This window comes from Pinus tabuliformis, chromosome 9 (genome assembly GCF_031772625.1).
Source record: "Pinus tabuliformis cultivar Carrire ecotype Pingquan chromosome 9, CPIR1, whole genome shotgun sequence".
Taxonomy (NCBI): domain Eukaryota; kingdom Viridiplantae; phylum Streptophyta; class Pinopsida; order Pinales; family Pinaceae; genus Pinus; species Pinus tabuliformis.
Window position 1 is genome coordinate 1,239,120,965 of NC_142307.1, and position 19,928 is coordinate 1,239,140,892.

A 19,928-nucleotide genomic window follows, 5' to 3' on the forward strand; every position below is an offset into this window, starting at 1 on the left:
TGAGAACTAAAACTTTATACTTAGCTTCTATTGTAGATAATGCAATTGTTCGCTATTGCTTAAGGTGGACTTTCGCTCATCCATTGATCCAACCCAATAAAAATATACGAGATCCACAAGCTTAACAGAACCAATGGTATACTGAATGCCAAAATTGAAATTTCCCTGAATATATCTCAGAATATGCTTTGTTGCATTCCAGTGACTCTGGTGAGGATCTTAAGAGAATCTAGAAACTAGCTCTATTGCATAAGCAATGTGAGCTTGGGTGTGTTTCAAATAGAGTAGTCTGACAACTAGTTGGCAATACAATGTAGGATTCACTTGTTGTGAGGTGCAACTGGTGGTAAGAGTAACACTCGATTGAAATGAGTAAGTGCAAGCTTAAGATTAGCCATGCTAAAGCATTGAATTAAATCAAGGGAATATTTTTGCTAGAATATGGTGGTACCTTCTTAAGATTGGTGAATCTACAAGCCAAAAAAACTAATATAGTAGAATAAGATCCATCACAGCAAATTGTCCCATCAATACTTCCTTAACATTTTGAATCATAGATGAATAACTCATTGTGAGGATGAAATCATCTGTATACAAAACTAGAATCATTAAATTTGATCCTTGTCTATGAGTATAAATAGTAGGATCAGAATGATAAGCGTTGAACTGAGAAACTAGTAGAAAATTGTCCATGTTCTCATAGCAAGCTCTAGTAGTTTCATTGAGACCATACAAGGAACACCAAAGTTATATAGGGGCGTTTTTACAACCAAAAATGTGTTTCAACAACACAAAAGGGGTGTTATAGAAACTATCTTTTACTACTGCTTCGAGAGTATTTGCTTAAGCCTACCAGAAGTGATTCTCATGGATTCCCACATACTAGCATAAAAAGGTAAATTACTTCCTAAAGAATGAGCATTAGGTTACAACAACAAAAAAGGGTGTTGTAACACCTATCCTTTACTATTTGTTCAAGAGTATTTTCTTGAACCTACCTAAAGTGATTTTCATGGATTATCAGAGGTTAGCATAAAAGAGAAAATTCATTCCTAAATACATAAGAATGAACATTAAAGTAACATAATTAGAATATAATTGTACTTGGATAAAATGCATTTGTATCAGAAAAATTGGTAAAGGGGTGATATGAAAATGAGAAAAGGTACTAAAAATGATGTTCAATGGGTGTGCCAAAAGGTAATCTATAAATATTAATTTATTATGTAAATACGTAGATAGGAGGTGATGGGGAGCTGTGAATCCATAAATTCTTATGTATAGAGTTGCATAATTGTGCTCTATCATGTTGCAGTGACATGTTGCAACATTGTACTCTATCCATGTTGCGTTGGATGGAGTTGTGGAACCTACTCTTAAGTCATGTTGCAGGAGTAGGAGTTTTAGTACTTGTATTATAGTCATGTTGCAACAACAAGGTACCTAGGGTGTTATAGTGATATAGAGGTGTTGTTGCAACCTAAAAGTGTTGCAACAATAGAAAAGGGCATTGCAACAACTGTTATTTACTATTACTTCAAGAGTATCTACTAGAACCCACTTGAAGTGATTCTCATAGATTCCCCCATATTAGCATAATAAAGGAAAATTCCTTCCTAAATACATAAGAATGAACATTAGGTTGCAGCAACAAAAAAAGGGTGTTGCAACAACTATCCTTTGTTGTTGCTTCAACAGTATTTTCCTCAACCTAATTAAAGTGATTCTCATGTATTCTCATAGGTTAACATAAAAAGGAAAATTCCTTCCTAAGTGACATAAGAATGAAATTTAAAGTAAAATAAATAAAAGATAATTATACCTTGATAAAAATGCATAGGTATGGGGAAAATAGGCAATGGGGTGATCTGACAATGGAAAAAGATACTGGAAAGGGTGTTGGATGGGTCTACCAAAAGCTAATCTATATGGTTATAAGTAGTACCTAACTAAGGAGAGGGTTGTACCTCCTTAGGTAGGGCACTATTTATGAAAGTAGCAGAATGCCTACTTTAGTAGCACATCATTCACACATAACTGAGGAGAGGGTTGTACCTCTTTAGTTAAGGCACTATTTATGAAAATATTAGAACACCTAATTTAGTAGCACACCATTCACACATACCATAATAAAAGTGGAACAAAACCATTAACTTTGTATTAGTTGAAATTCAAAAATGCAAATTATAATTAATTCATCGTCTTGTAGCTCAAGTAGAGCAGGATTCTTCTATACACAACACTGTAGATGTAATTTGATTAAAATATCGAGGGACAACCATGAGAATCTTCGAATTCTTAGGTTGTTCCTTCTCGGTTATAAGAATTTCACAAAAGAGTAGAAAAACCGGACATATATTAACTCATTCAGTTATTGTCATAGGTGGCAGCTAGGTCAATATTCTAGTAGGCCAACCTTTCTTGGTAGGAAACCAACTCCTCTTGTCAGTTCTTTCATCAGGTCGCCAAATGGTCAACATAAAATCTGTTGATGACCATTGTGTGGTTGGTGGTGCACCATATTGGTTGTTCTTGATTTGTAGCAGTTTTCATCGATGGTCAATTTCCAGGGTGTTGCAACATACGTTTTATAGGGCTTGTAATGGTATGTTACAATAATGATGTCGCAACATTGTGTTCTATTGTATTACAGCAATGGCGTTGCATTACTGTGCTCTATCATATTGTAACGACGTGTTGAAACATTATAGACTATTCATGCTGTATCGGCTAGAGTTGTCGAACATGCTTTGTAGACATGTTTCAATAATGGGAGTTGTAGCACTTGCATGTTGATTGTGTTACAACAAGGATGTATGTAGGGTATTCCAGTAGGAACATGAGGTATTTTTCCTACATTTTCATGTTGTAGAAAAGGGAGGGTCCCCCACAGTTGAGTGCGTATTCTACTAACAATCTAAGCTAAATCTTTTAAACCTCTATCTTGTCCACCTACCTATAGAGCTTGAATGTTTTTTCTACTTCCTCCTTCATCTCCTTCCTCTAGTGATACCATTTGGATTTATGGGCCTTTAAGTTCTTTTGCCACTTCTCCCTGAGGTTTTTGACAACTTGAGGATCCTCCCTAATGAGAAACACCCCTTAGTTATAAGCTTCTGTCATTTCCTTCCATTTGTCATCCTTGGAATTTTCCCTCACACATGTAAGATCCATTTTAGCAACCTTATCTTCCATCCAATTAGGCTTTGTCTGAGTGGCTTATTCTATCAATTAAAGTCTATCATCTATTATTTGGATAGCCTCTTCTTGGATAGGGATTTTCTCTCTATATTCCTCCTTCTGAACTATTACCTCTTCCTTTGGAATAGGTGTTTCCTTGTCCTTTGTTTTAAGAATCCCAACTACTTGAGAAAGGAAGTGTAATCCCTTAGAGGAATTATTTCCCCTTAGTTTGGCTTCTATATTTTTATTTTGTTCTATAGGTCCTCGTTTTTCTTCTCCAACATTTTATTTATCATGACAATAAATGAATGCATAGAATGAAGGACAAAGCACCAATAAGTTTCTTCTTCTTCCTGGACTAATAGACTTCCTCATGCTTTGATAATTAATACTAGGCTAAGGAGCTAAAATATAAATTATATTTCCATACTTGGTGTTGCAACCATTCATTCCTCTCGAGTTGTAGCTACCACATACCTAGTACTTTAATTCTGGATTAAGGATATGGGGTATCCATTTTTTTTCTTCTTCACAAGCTTAACAATCAACCCTAATACCACTTTGTAACATACCCAATTCCCTCAATGATTTACAAAGGTTATGGGGTACCATTTTTTTTCTTTTCCTTTTGTTTTACTAGCTTGAAAATAAGCTTTGATACAATTTTTCACATACCTCTACTAAATTTATCTCAAACACACTTGCAAAAACTTGATTTTCACCTCTCATACTTTTTTTCAAACAATCTACATGTAAAATTTTCTTCAAATACTTTGTATACAACCAATGAAGTAGTATTTTTCTTTTATACATAATATCAAAATTTTTGTATGAAGTTAAATAAGAAACATTTCTTTAATTCCACTTGTAACATACTAACTAAAATATACTAGTCAATCATACAAATTTTGATTTCTATTTTTGAGGTATTTTATCAAATAAGTTGTATGAAAATTATAATAAAACACCTTTAATACATTTATTCAGATGCTTGGCATGTAAATAACCATAGATCAACTACAATAGTAATATCACACAACAATGCCAACATACGTCAATATTATTTCCATCCACAAAACAACATTTTCATTATGGCATTTCATCAAACAATTTCAATTCAAGGAATTATTTAACCATTTAGGCATTTCTTCAAACACTTTGCATGTAAGCTAATATAGGGTATTCCTCACGGAATATCTCCTAGATTATATCATTCCAAGTTCTAAAAATTGAACCAGATGATTAGTAGGATTTATGTTCACTATGGTCCAAGTTTCGGCCTCTAGAACTGCCCATATGAAAAGTTATAGATATAATTCCAACACGGCCTCTTTGATGCATGATTTTAAGAGAATCTAGGAAGCTCAAATTCCACGAATCATATCAACTAAAATATCGAACCTAATAGCTAAACATTGGACCATATGATTAATGGGACTTCTCCTCTCTATGGTCCTATTATCACTCTAAGATTTCCCAAAGCTGTGGAGAGACACCCGAAGGTAACAACAAAACCACTTTGGAAGTTGGGATCTAGCCCTTCTAGCTTTAGAGAGGGGTCTCTCATTATGATTTAGATTTGTTGATTTAAGATATTAAGCTAGTTATTGGGTTCTGAGTTTGGTTTGTGCAAATATTTGGATGAAACTACAAGGACAGTCCATTGGGAAATGGACTTATAAGTCTTGGGGTGATCAAATACAAAAATAACATAACAAATGTAACAGGGCAAGGTATGAAAGCTTTTGGATTTTTGCAGCATTTATGGAGTGATTGAGATGAAAAGATTTAGATTCAATTAAACGTAGAGAATACTAAGATGAATTCTATATTTAATATTAGAGTGAAAACATAGGTTTTTTTATAAGCCAAAGAAAACTATATTTTAAAAAAATCAACCCTTAATCTTCTTTAAACAATAGAGACAAAAAGTGCATATGGAAAAATGGAAAAATAATAGTTTTACAACAGAAAGAACTTCACCAATTGGCTAAAATGGGAATCCTAGACCAAACTTTTTGAATTAATGGAAATGATCAATTCATTACATGTACAACTCTACATCAAAGATTTTCTTTCTTCACACAGGTTCCAACACTTTGTACTTTGATATATGAAGTATTTATACAATTCATAAAAATATCTTGATTTAAAGATGTTTATACAAAATATACTAAAAATTTGTTTACAAAAATAGTGGAAGAATATAGGAAAACTAAAATAGTTGAAGCTATCTGGCACTGACTTCAAGGATTCTGGTGATGACTCGGCCTAAAAAATGATGCTTTGTTGCTGAAGATGAATATCTATTTACTCAATAATTTGACATAATTTATCCCATCTGTCTTCATCTGGGGTGGACAATTTGATTAACTTTCTATAGGTTTCATCCACCTCAGTATATTCCTGGAAAGGGGGCTTAATTACAAATAGATGTTTTATTTCATGTTTGATAAGTAATTCTAACTTCAAACCTTCCAAGAATGCTTTCCCTGTTATGGTACCCTTTATAATGGAAAATTTTGATTTATCTCTTGCTATGGAATATAACTTTTGTTGATAATCCTTTAGTTGAACTAATTTATCTCACATTCCCTTTAAACCTGGAAGCCCCTTTTGATGCAATATATTCAATTTTCTATGGAATTTTTGAATGCTAGACTCCAAGTTATGACATTTATTCTCTAACTGTAACATTAAATTCCTTTTTGTAAGAACTCTTCTTACCACAAGAATTGTCTCAGTTCTGCCTGCAATCTCATATTCTTCCAGTTCTTCTTTTGTCTTTGAATTCATAATTCTTATTAAGGCAGTAGCTTCACCTAGTTTCTGACCCAAACTTTCCTTTATATCTTTTATGACCTCTTTTGATCTTTTCACTAATTACTCCTGCTCAAAAATAATTTCAATGGAAGGCCAAATTTCAGTCATAGATCCATTAATATCTACCCAAATTTTCTCCTTTCCCCATGAAATTGTCTGTTTCGTGGAAGATTCATTCTCTAAAAGTTAAATTCTTTGAGTTAATTTGTGATTATTTTGAAGCTCTAATGCATACACATTATCGATTTTTAACTCCTGCTCTTGGAGCTTTTTAAGCTTAGCTTTCATATTTTCAATGTCTTTGCCTTATAGACAAGTCTTCCATAGCTTTGATTAATTCTCCAGATGTATCTGTAGATTGTGTCTTTGTTGTAGTAGTTGTTGAAGTAGAAGCCTGTGTTGTTGATGTACTTGCAATTGGAACTGCTGTGAGAGTAATGACTGCTAAATGATTTGATTGTTCTTTCTCCTTTAGCAACGTCTCAATTTCAATCTCCATTTGTTTAATCTATCCATTATGTCTAATGATAATTTTAAACATATGTTCTTTCTCATTTTTTTACTAACCAACTTCCTTTGTTTGTGGATCTTCAGTAGATGGAACTTTGAGTTGTTTCTTTAGGGATACAATGTCATCATCTTTTCTTCGAATGACCTCCTCAGCGACTTTTACATCACTAGGATCATATTGTCTTTAGCTAAAGAAGATATTTTTTCCAATTTTAGTTGAGACTAAATATTTTTTATTGGTGCCTAAAGTCTGGATGCTTCCATTGTTGAGTTTGTCAGGGTAGAATACAAAATTTTACTTGTTGTCTTGTGCAAATCTGTCTTATTAATAGGATGGATTTGATCAATGTTAAAAGAAAATATATACTTCTTGTATTCATCTTCACATTTAGGAAAAGGAACTTGAGCTTGAAGGAAAGTTATCTGCATTTTCCCTTCCCCAGTGTTAAAAGCATTAAGCAGTTTATGTTGTGATGAAATTGTTTGTTTCCATAATTAAGAATAGGTTGTTTCTTTCAAAATTTAATTTTTCTTTTTTATTTCCTTATACCTAGCAAATATACTTGGTTCAGCTTGATCATGGACCAATTCTCTCGATTGAGATGTTTCCAGTGGTTCTTCAGATGCTGAAGATGATGGTGAACCTATGAAAATGTCTTCAACTTGAGGGGAAGTAGATGTATAAGGACCTGTCCAAACTATTGTAGACTGAACATTTTCTTCCTGTGAAAACTCTTCTACTGGTTTGGTTTTCTCCCTTTTTTTATATATTTGGAATCCTTTTCCCTGAATTTCTGAAACTGAAGGGTAAACATCATTCCTTGGTATTTTATCTTGCTTTTCCTATGGCACTGGTGTCTGTGATGTCATAGTAGAAAGTACATGCTCTTCTACCTCCTGCAATGTGTTTTCTTGCCATTGATTTTGGTTCATATATTGCTCAATTTCAGGTCTGGGAGTATGAGTGTAAGGAGTATTTTTCTGCTCTACTATCAACTTTGATATTATTCCTAAGGGATCATATGACCAAGTGAAATGGAGTTTAAATTTCATTTGTTTCAGCATAAGATCTAATTCTTTTTTTGTTGTCTTGGTATTGAAAATGAAAGGCCCAACATGTGCATTGATTTTGAACTGATATTTTCTTTTAGCTATCACAAATTCTAGATCATCCATATTTATCATTTTCCTAAAAAGATCGAATACAAAAATTATAATAGGAACAAATTTAGGTTATTTATATGGAGGTAATTCACATCCATGAACCCTTATCTCGGTGTAATTTTGATATAGATACTAGTCATTTCTCTTTGTTTGTTCACTGAGATATAGAATTCTCTTAATCTCAGGTCCAATTCTAGGTTCAACATTACTATTAAGTAGCCATGAAACTATGTACAAACAGCGGTCTACATAATCATTGAATGTGAATTCATTAGTATGCTTCCTTACCAAGGAAGTCCAATGAATCACAGACTGTGCATTTCCCTGTTCATCCAATTTTTGTAGTGGAAATTTAAATATGTCTGCTTGACAGAATAGGAACAATTAAACTAAAACAGAAACATGCTTGAAGACTCCTTATGTAGAAAACTTAAGGAATTGTTCATGAATTACTATGCTAAGAATTCACTATAATGAAAAATGATTGAAGGTTTTTCTTTTGTTGAAAAAACTAATAAAAAACCTGTAATGGCTTCATCAACCCATTGATTGGTTTGAAAGCCCAATAAACAAGAAACTATAGAGATAATCTATTTTGTCATTTCAGGAAACATAGAGGATGGATAAAGAGGGTTTGTTCTTGGCAATTGGACATTCTCAGGTAGAAATTTCTCAAAAATTTTGGCTTTGTGGGGAAAAGTCAAGTTTTTGTAGAGCTCCATGAGGGTATTTACTGAAAAGGGTTTAAGAGAGGCTGAATTATGAATCTGAAGAATTTGGCATATGGAGCCAGGGGTAATTGTGAACAAAATGTCTTTTTTCTAACAAACAATTGCTCTTTGACTCGATATGTACCTGAAATAGCACCACGAGAAAAATTCTGGAAAATGATGGGTTTGGGGAAAAATGAACAGAGGCAGGAAGGAGTCCCAGAAACTCAATTCATCACTGAGATCAAGGAATTTTTGTTTTAACCAATTGTGGAGTTCGTAGAGGTTCCACTCACAACAAGTTTCAGAGATATTATAATGTTCATCAACTAAGAGCTAATGGTTGAAGTCAATTACAGGGGGAAGTATAGGGTTTTCCCTGTGGCTTTTTGACTTTGCTTTCGAAGACATGTTGAAAGAACTGAAAGGGAAAAACTGAAATTACCCAGGAGTTGGTCCAAGAAACACTGTTCGGCTTAATGAGGTTGCATTAGCGGTGGTAGGTACAATTGTTCAATGTAGTAGGGTCGTAGAGGAAAGGTCGACTGAATGGGGTTCTAGTTTGTTTTATGGGGAGATCAAGTTACATTTGAAAGTTTACCATTTAACATGACATATTCATTAATCTGGGAAGGATTATGACTAGAAATGAATATTAATGGTTGTATGATAGGCACAGGGACATAATAGGAGTGAAAGCAGAGTGGGAAAGGGATGTGACATGCGATAGGAGTGGATTGGACGGGATGTGACATGGGCAAGAGAGGAGTGGAGCGAAGGGAGCAAAGTTAACGATTATAATTAGGTAGGAAGGGGGGAAGGCGGATTTCAGAGGTGGGGTGAGTGATAAGTAGTTTAGGTGGAGGGGGGTCCAAAGTCTACAAGGGAGCACCATGTTGCAAAATCGGGATTTGGAGAATCCACTTTTCAGACTCCCAACCCGATTAACTGTCGGGCGAATAGGTGGGGGTCCAAATTGATCGTGAGCCGTTGATATGAGCGGGTTAGATCATGTCCATTGATTTTAACATGAATTTTATTACAAATGACAAAAAGCGTTGTGTTAAAAAAATTATTAACATTTAACATAATTGCAGTTAAACTGTGCAATTAACTAATTAAACTCAATTATATAACAAGTAATGTGGCATTTAAGTAGCAACACATATTTTTTATTGTCTAAGGGGTTTTTCATCTCACACACACACACACACACATATATATATATATATATATATATATATATATATATATATATTTTTTTTTTTTTTTTTTTTTTTTTTTTTTTTTTTTTTTTTAATTTTTATTTTTTCAGACATATATCATTTTTTTTATATCCTCTTTTCATTTTATCTTTTCTTTTCTTTTCTTTTTCTTTTTCATTTTTCTTTGGAAAAAATTTGCAGAATGAAATGTTATTTACAACATCTCATGACAACAAGATCATTAGATAATCATTCATTGATCCTATAGATGAAATGACACTAACATTAGCTCCAATGGGGATGGAAACCTCCTTGTGAGGTGTCAAGAACACTGTAGATTAGTAGCCTTTGTCCATTCGGTATGTTGTTCTTATTCTGTAACTCAATTGATTATGTGTTGTTATTATAAATACTAGAAGAAACTCACCAGAAGCTTAGGGCCTTCTCTTCAGGATTCAATTCCTGATGTCAACCACCCTCTCTTGTTGTAAAATGATAAAAAGATATTTACAATGACTTGAATGAGAAACTTATTTATTCTTGAATAAAATAGTGCTTGAGATGTCTTCCATTGATAGGTCCTCCTGACAGTCCTTCTCTAGTCATGTCTTTCAGGAAGAATGCATTGTTACCTCAGAAAGCTTCAATTTTATAGGGTCCTTTCCATAGACTGTGAAATTTTCCATGCTTAACTTTCTCTTAATTTCTTAAGTCCCATATCAATGTGAGATCATTTAGTTGGAATTAGTCTTCTTTGGTCCTTATGTCATGGATTTTCTTGATTTTTCCCTAAATTATCTGAGTTTTGTTGTAGACCTCCTCCCTAGTTTGCTGCAATTGTATTGTTTTATTTATCCTTCTTTGTACATAATTTGGCTTGACTTGTGATTATTGCAATAATTTTAGCACAAGGATTCCTAGGGAAGTAGGGAAAAATGCATCTACTCCATATACTAATTGGAAAGGATACATTCCAATAGATTTCTTAGTGCTAATTTTGTCAGCCCACAGAGCATTAATCAACTTCTTGTGCTAGGATTTTTTATTTTCTTGCAATAGTTTCTTAATAATGTTGACTAAATTCTTATTAGAAGACTTAGCTAACCCATTCCCTTGTGGGTAATAAGCAGTAGAGTGTCCTAATTTTATGTGATACTTGTGGAAAAAATCAATCATTCTCTTTGATTTGAAAGCAACAACATTGTCAGTAATGATTTTATTTGGACATCCAAATCTGGCAAGAATATTACCTTCTAAAACTAAATGATTATAGTGTATGTAGCTTTTCTGGTTAGAATGGCCTCAATCCACTTAGTGAAGTAGTGAGTGGCTGTCAAAATCCATTTATGTTGAACTAAGGATCTTGGATGGATTTCTCCAATAAAATCTAGGCCCCATTATTGGAAAGGAACCTCAACTAGAATGGGCTTTAAAGGTAATGGAAAAATTTTTCTCTTTCCTTCAAATATTTGGCATTGATGGCATGTCGAAGCTCTCTTATAAACATCTACAAACAAGGTAGGATAGTAAAAACGATCTCTCAGGATTTTGTTGGTTGTGGTATTCCAATATAAGTGTCCTCCACAGTCTCCTTGATGAAATGCCTCCATGGCCTTGTATGCTTCAACCTTCAATAAAAAAATTAGAAAAATGCCCCCAACATCCTTCCTATACACATTTTGATCTAAAATTCATAATTTCGTAGCTTTTAACTTGCGAAATATAGCTTTTGTTTTTGTTAAAATAGGAGCAGCTTATAAATTTTGTAAAACCAAGATAATATATGTGTACCAAGGAGAGGCAACAAATTCTTCTGATACTTGTGGAGTCGCCAACTCTTCTTATTCATCAAGTGCAGCTATAAAATTTATGCCTACTACATGGAAATTTGATTCAGCGATTAGCTTAGCCAATCCATGACCTTTGATAAGATTAGTAGGTCTTACTTCAATTTCATATTCTAAAATCATTGTAATCCATTCACCTCTTTTCCCATCTTGATTAGTCTGAGTGAGGATATATTTAACTACAACACTTGGAACAAATGCAATTATATGAGAATGTACAACGTACACTCTAAAGTCTTTTAGTGCCTTTACTAGAGCAAAGGCTTGTTTTTCCATGATATTGTATTTTAAGGAAGCATCTCTCAAAGATCTGCTAAAGAAAGCTATAGGTTGTTCAAATCCCTCACTGTTTTTTTGCAATGGAACTGCTGTAATGGAGTGTTCAGATGCAAAAGAGAAAATCATGAAGTATTAGGAAAATCAGGGCCAATCAAAATAGGAGAATTTTTCAAAGCTATCTTTACATCATTAAAATATTTTCTAACCTCACTATTCCATTTTATTTCAGTATAATTCTTTAGCATGTTTGTGATTTCTCTCAAGATCTTGGCTAGGTTTGGAATGAATCTTCTTAGGAAATTGATCCTATCGATAAAAGACTGAATTTCTTTTTTGTTCCTACGACGACCAATCTTCATTATGGCTTAAACTCTGCTGGGGTCTATTCTGATACATTTTTTTGAAATACTGTGGCCAAGTAGCTTTCTTTCAATTAAATTGAAAAGAGATTTTTTGGTGTTCAAGGAAATACCATATTTCCTACATATTTCAAAAAACTTCATCAAGTGTAGCAAGCTATCTTCCTCTGTTTTTGAAAATACAGTAATGTCATCTAGGTAAATTACAATGAACCTATCCTTCTCATCAGTGAATGCAATATTCATTGCTCTTTAGAAAGTGTTCCCTACATTGATAAGGCCAAAGGGAATTTTTAAATACATAAAGGACCCCAAGGTGTAGTAAAAGTTGTTTTATGCTAATCATTAGGATGTACCATAATTTAGTTATATCCTCAGAAACCATCTGGTAAATAAATTGTGCTTGAACTAAATACTTTCTTAAGATATGATCCATTTTAGATAGAGGGTAGTTATCCTCGGGAGAAACTTTATTCATATTCTTAAAATCTACACAGAGTCTTATTTGTCCTGTCTTCTTTCTTATTGGCACTAGATTAGACACCCATTTTGAAAATATTAAGGGCACAATGATTTTTTCATCCAAATTTTTTTTAACTTCCTTTTGTATCATAAGTAACATAAACGGATTTACCCTCCTTAATTTATGGTTGAAGGGTTTTTGGTCTTCTCTGATGGGAATGATATGTTGTATGATACTGGTATCATATGATATTAGGTCTTCATAGCTCCAAGAAAAAACATTAGAAAATTATTTTAATAGCTCAATGTATACATGTTTTTCTTTGGGAGGCAAGGATTTGGACAAATGTACAATCTTAGGACTTTCCTCAGTACCTATATTATAGTCCTCAACCTCAGCTCCTACATGTTCTATTTTTGGCTTTTTGGCTACATCGTTAAAATCATGCAACTCTTCTAATGGCACCAATCCTCTTGGTAACACATTATCTTTTAATTGTAAAAACTCAAGTGTCTTTGAATTATCATCGGTCACATTTAACATTATTTCACTCATATTCCCATGTACATTATTATCTACATGAATATGTACCCACTCAAACTCTTCTTTCAACTGTAAAAATTTTTCTACCTGCTTATCACTACCAAAAACCTGTCAATATCTTACATTATCTGGGACAGCTGGCCTGTGTTTCACTTCAACCTCATATTTTCTATTGGGGTAGAATGGCATCTTACAAGAACTAGTTGAAGTAGCCAAAAACTCAGCTAAGATATTTTTCCCTTTAGGGATAAGAGACAATTGATATTCAGGAAAACGTTGCAGAAAATCTAACACTGCATTTCTATAGGCTCTTAGTCTAGGGTGTTTAGTCGAGTACTCACCTTTAATTTAGTTAATGATGAGTTCATAATCCCTATATATAGAAAATATTTTAGCTCCAAACCTCTTCAAAATTTGCAGTCGTAAAATATGTGCTTCATATTTAGCTATATTATTTGTACATTGGAAATTAAGCTTGTAAGCATGTCCCTTTTCTATACAAGTTTGTGCATTTGAGATGAAAACACCTGCCCCTGATCCTTCCTTTCTTATAGCCCCATCAAAATCCATGTTCCAAAGGGATTCTCCCTCTTCATCTTGTTTCCCAACATCTAATTTTATTTCCTTTGTCTTTCTCAATTCAACTTCCAAGTGTGAAGCTTCCTCCTCTACACATTCATTGTTATACAAAATAAAGGACTCCATATTTGAATGCACATAATACAAGGGGTAATTATTTTGTTTATCTTGGTTGCTAACCATATATTTCATTAATGTTTCCCTGTATAACCTTCTCTGTTGACCAAAAATGGGAATGGTAGCATAGGTCATGTCCATATGCAAAGTATCTTTTAACTTTGCTCCCCATGATCTTGATAACAACATTCCATACTTGGGAGGTATGTTTGCCACTACAATATTCATTACCACACTCTTTGGTGGTATTGGGACAAGAGTAAAACATAAATATCTTATGAGGCCTAATCATCTTACTTTGTTGGAGTCAAAATAATATAAATCTTTGTAGGGTCTTGTTATGTCTAATCCTAGCTTCTCCATGATGCCTCTAGGCATAAGATTGTGTGAAGCACCTGAATCAAGCATAGAATTGTGCATAATTTTGTCATGAATGTTCAAATTGATATAGAAAGGTGGCATACTACCATCATGAGACTTCCCTTCTACTTCAGGCCCAAACAATAACTCAGTTTGGTCATCAGTTAAGTTGACTACATCTCTTCCTTCCCCTATCTCTAGAGCCTTCATGACTCGAGATCTATATGCATTCTTGTTAATAATTTAAGTTAGAGGAATAGAAATTTTTACCTTAGCCAATTTATTTTCAGTAATGAAAGATGTGTGAGGTTTATCTATTTCTTTGATATTTATATCCTATTTTTTAGAAGTTTCTTTTTGAGAATCATCCTTTGCCAGGCTAGTAGAAGGGGTGTTACTCTGAATCTTCTTGGGAGGAGATTCAACAACCTTCTTACTCCTCAAATTGTACTATTTCTGTACCTACATGATATCATTTTGGTATCCTTGTTTATAATCGTCTGAATCTAATGGGAGGACTTCTTGTTGTAATAGCAAGACCAGATATTTCTCCTCTTTAGTTAATAAAATGTGGTCAATTTCACTTTCCTCAAATAATTTTATTTTATTTTCTTCAGGATCTCTTGGTATCTCATCTTATTCATCTGCATAATTTTCTTGAAAAGGAGGTATAATTTGTTGTTGATCAGTTTGGCCTCTCTTTTCTCTTTGTTTTATCTAAGGTGGAATTTTCATAAAATTAAGATTTCTAATAGAATGGCCACCTTGATTTTTCCTTGGAGGAGCCCTGTGAGTCAAACTTATCCTTTCAATCATTGTTTCCATGGTTTTAACTAAGGTATCCAACTTAGAATTTGATGAAAAATAAGTAGGTTATCTGACTCTTATCTCAGCATTTAACCTATCTCTCTTTGCCAACATATTTTCTTCCACACTCACTGCGTTCCTCTGCATTTCCTCAAGGGTAGCAGAATTCCTCTCCTTCACTTGGTAAGACATGTCTGGATCAAAACCATCTAAAAATTTGATCAGATCTAGTCTTGGTGGGGGTAGTATTGCAACTGGGATACAATTGTAAAAGTTATTGAATATACTGCAATAGTCTTGGAATGTTTCACTAAGGGCTCTCTTTATACTCTCATATTCAACCAAGATTTGGAGAGGCTTCTTCTTTACTTCCCATATTCTGAGGAAGTTTTGGTGAAATTATGTGTGATCTAGGATAGAGGCAGTTGGAAATGCTTTAAAAAATTTCTTAACTTCTCCTGAGAGACTTTGGGAAAATATTCTCATCTTCACATCATCATCATCAATTTCTTGCAAATCTAAATAATAATTTATTTTGTCTGTATGTCGTTGAGCAGTGATTGATCCTGTGCCATCAAATTGAGGTATTTGGCTTTGATAATCTTGTTGCATGGCGTTGAGTCGTTCAGGTAGGACCAGGGGTGCATAACAAGCTACCATCATTGGTAATTGGGAATGAGAAGATGATAAAACTACAATAGTTTTGGATACGAGTGGTATTAAAGGGGGTGGGATTATACTTTGTTGTGTTGGTGTAGTGGTGGTAGGGATAGTAGATGAAATGGGTATAATGGCAATTGGTGGAATTACTGGAGGGGAAGAAGAAATATGGGAAATCATTGCTGGGGTTGCTGATGATGTAGTAGTAACAGCGAGTGAAGATTTAGATAATTGATGAATAAGAGTTTTATACACAGCCTGATCTAATTCGGTCATAAAAAATTCAAGCTTATTAAAAGTCTGGTATTCTCCCAAGTTCTCATTAGACAATTTTTCTTATCTAACTATGTAAAATTGGGGAGTGGAGGTGTGTACAAGTCCAGAGGATGATAGTTTATTAGGGGGAGTTACCCTTTGCCATTGATGAAAAAGAGGGAGAGAAGGCAGTAGGAAGAGGTGTGATGCAGGAGCATCTAGGCCTAGCCATCAATGTGATGGTTTGGTCATATGTTGTGGCTAATGAGAGTTTGGAGGAAGACTTGGCTGTTTAATTTTATTAATTGCAAAGTGTGTAAGTAGTTAATTATTGCCTAATTCTGAATAGAATTGGGAAATAAGTGGAAAGTGATCATCCCTGCATGGATATCAAGCCATGTAGTTTAGTTTGTTCATATTATGATAGGATTTGATTTCTAAATGTATAGTTTATTCCTTCAATTGTGGAGGAGATGGTTAGCTTAGGCATATATGTATTTCCCTGTCTTTTCTGAAAGGGAAGAGAGAGATAGGATTCACAATGGAGTTGTAAGCCTATGGGTAGATTAGGAATAGAGGCCACTAATTGAAGAATCGGGACAACAACAGAGGACTCAGGAGCACATAATAGTGTGTGGATTGTAATTGAAACAAAGGTCTTTTAATTTGTGTACTCAGCCAAGGCGAGACTCTGTAATTGTTTTATGTTGAATGAATGATATTGCTATGTTTATAATTGATTATCGGGCCCACAGAAACCCTTGTATTCTTTCAGATTCTTTGTATTTAGGTCATGTTGAAAAGTGTGCAACAAGAAATGCTAAATTTAGAAAGTGCTAAAAATAGAACTGCTAAAAATAACACTTATAAAAATAGTAGTTTGGCCAATGAGCATTTTTACCTTAGGTGAGAGGTGAAACTGCCAACAATAACATTTCATGTTCCCTTCCTATTTATAGCAGTCCCTGGTCTATCTATAGGAAGTAAACTCGAATTTGGTCTTACGAGTAGTTTGGAATATTAATTAATTAATTTTCCATGAGTTAATTAGTTAAGGAAAAGCAAACTTGAAGTCTTTGTGAGAACATGCAATTATTTCTCCATTGATTGGGGAATGTGTCCTTGATTTGCTCCACTAACTAAGGAATTAAGGATGAGTTCTATATTGAGAGGATCAATTGCCTTAGTTTAACTTAGTCAAGTTTAGTTAGATTAATTTAACAAGTTGTTCAATTAATGAGATATTGTTTGTTGATGCTTGTATGCATGTGAAAACTATTATTTTTAGATAACTGTGTATTCACTCATGGATAACGGATGCATGTCAGTTCTGACAGAGACCCAGTTGAGATTAGAGAAGGGACAGTGTACTGTCAGTTGGATGAATATTTTTCCTATAAAGGAAGGTCATCCAGGATGAGGATTTATCTCCTTCAAGTTTGTGCAATTAGATCAGAGGTTAGTGAGTGTGTGAAGAGGCTAATTGACACAGGGGGCAGCACTAGACCCCAAGGAAACTACACAAGGAAATAGGAGGCTTAGAGGGTAGAGGAGAAGGTTTGGGGAAAGCCTTTGACTGTCTATGAGCAGCAGAGGGATTGTACTGAGAGCTGGATAACTTTCAGGCTAAGGTTTTGTGTAATCCAAACTATATTTCCACTTGTATGATAATACAGAGATGGGGTTTTAGGAGGTGCTTTCCCTGGGTTATTTCTTCTATGTTATGTGTGATTGATTTCTCCATATCAGTTATATGTGTTCTTATTGATGTTGCTCATGTTTGATTAAGCTTTCGCTAAATTGTTTGTAGAAGTAGATCAACTGTTTCTCTTTAGTACATTGCATCACCAGGTGATCTATAGGTGGGAATTTCTACATTGTATCAGAGCACAGGTGATCAAAGAGAGAATAGTATACTGAGAGGAGATTTCAAAGTTTTGAGTTTTAGGAAGAGAGTTTACAGAGAAGAACTGAAAATTTCTGTAAAAAAAATTTCAAAAGTAAATAGTATATTTGGATTCCTTGCAGAAAAATACCCAAAATAAAAAAAAAATGGTTGAATCGGAGTTCAGATGAGGGAGATATCACTGATTTAAAATCAGCTCTTTTTCTAGAAAATTTCGTGATGGTAGGAAAGTGGAAATAGATTGGTGTGCTAGCTAAGAACCTGTATGCCCTTGAGGTACAAGATGCATTCAAAGCCTTTAGGAGCAAGGCAAATGTTAGATACTTGGTGGTTGAGAGGGAGAGTAAATTACCTCTCAGCATGCAGAGCCAAAAGAAGTCTCAGACAATTGTGGAGGAGCCACGATTGGCACAACAGCTTCAGAAGGTTTTGGAGTAGCCACAATAGGGGAAACTGAGTGGAGATCAAGTAGAGAAATATACTCATGCAAAGACCTCCAATAGGGGGAAACTTCGAGCCAGGTGGGTAGAGGGATCACATGCAGCCATACCTCCAGGTAGGAGGTGGGGCAATAAAGAGTGATCGTCCGAAGCAGGAGGGGCAGGATCCTTGAGGTACCCAACCTCTTGGATGAGACCTTGCTATGGGAGCACCGAAGTGGAGTAGTAGGAACTGACTGATTGGGTAAAGGCAGATGCATATGGAGCGACAAAGAGAGAGCTATAGTGCAGGGAATCCCAGGGCAGCACATAGCATGCAAGCTGCAGCAATGCGAGAGGCACAAGTGTGTTGCATAGTGCAAGGTAGCACAGAGAAGGGTGCAACGGTGCGAGATGTATGGGGATGTTGCAGTAATGCAGAGGTCAAAGAGGGAGCACTTGTCAGCAGCAGGTAGAGCTTCAGCATCAGAGTATGTTTCTAGCCCAACAGAGAGGTTAGTTGGGAGTTTTTTTGTTTCGAATGTTGCTGGAGCAACCACACTTGGTAGATGTGTTGCATGTAGAACATTCCAGAGTTACACGATCGGGTCCGAGAGGAAGCCTTTCTTGTTGAGAGGGAGTGTTAAAAAGTGTGCAACAAGAAATGCTAAATTTAGAAAGTGCTAAAAATAGAACTACTAAAAATACCATCTTCTAAAAATAACATTTCATGGTCCCTTCCTATTTATATTAGTCCATGGTCTATCTATAGGAAGTAAATTCGAATTTGGTCTTACTAGTAGTTTGGAATATTAATTAATTAATTTTCCATTAGTTAATTAGTTAAGGAAAAAAAAACTTGAAGTCTTTGTGAGAACATGCAATTATTTCTCCACCAATTGGGGAATGTGTCCTTGATTTGCTCCACTGATTGAGGAATTAAGGATGAGTTCTATATTGAAAGGATCAGTTGACTTAGTTGAACTTAGTCAAGTTCAGTTATATTAATTTAACAAGTTGTTGAATTAATGAGATATAGTTTGTTGATGCTTGCATGCATGTGACAACTATTATTTTTAGATAATTGTGTATTCACTCATGGATAATTGATGCATGTCACTTCTGACAGAGACCCAATTGAGATCTGAGAAGGGATAGTGTACTATCAGTTGGATGAATATTTTTCCTATAAAGGAAGATCATCCATGATGAGGATTTATCTCCTTCAAGTTTGTGCAATTAGATCAGAGTTTAGTGAGTGTGTGAAGAGGCCAATTCACATAGGTGGCAACATTGGACCCCAAGGAAACTGCACAAGAAAATAGGAGGCTTGGAGGGTAGAGGAGAAGGTTTGTGAGAAGCCTTTGACTTTCTATGAGCAACAAATGGATTGTATTGAGAGCTGGATAGCTTCCGAGCTAAGGCTTTGTGTAATACAAACTATATTTCCACTTGTTTGATAATACAGAGATGGGGTTTTAGGCAAGTGCTTTCCCTGAGTTATTTCTTCTGTGTTATGTGTGATTGATTTATCCATATCAGTTATATGTGTTCTTATTGATGTTTCTTATGTTTGATTAAGCTTCTGCTAAATTCTTTGTAGAATTAGATCAAGTGTTTTTCTTTAGTACATTGCATTACCAGGTGATCGATAGGTGGGAATTTTTACAGGCCGAGTGATTATCCCTTAGTTTTGTTATGTTTAAAAGCCTAAATCATGTGATTGATAGAAGTTGGGG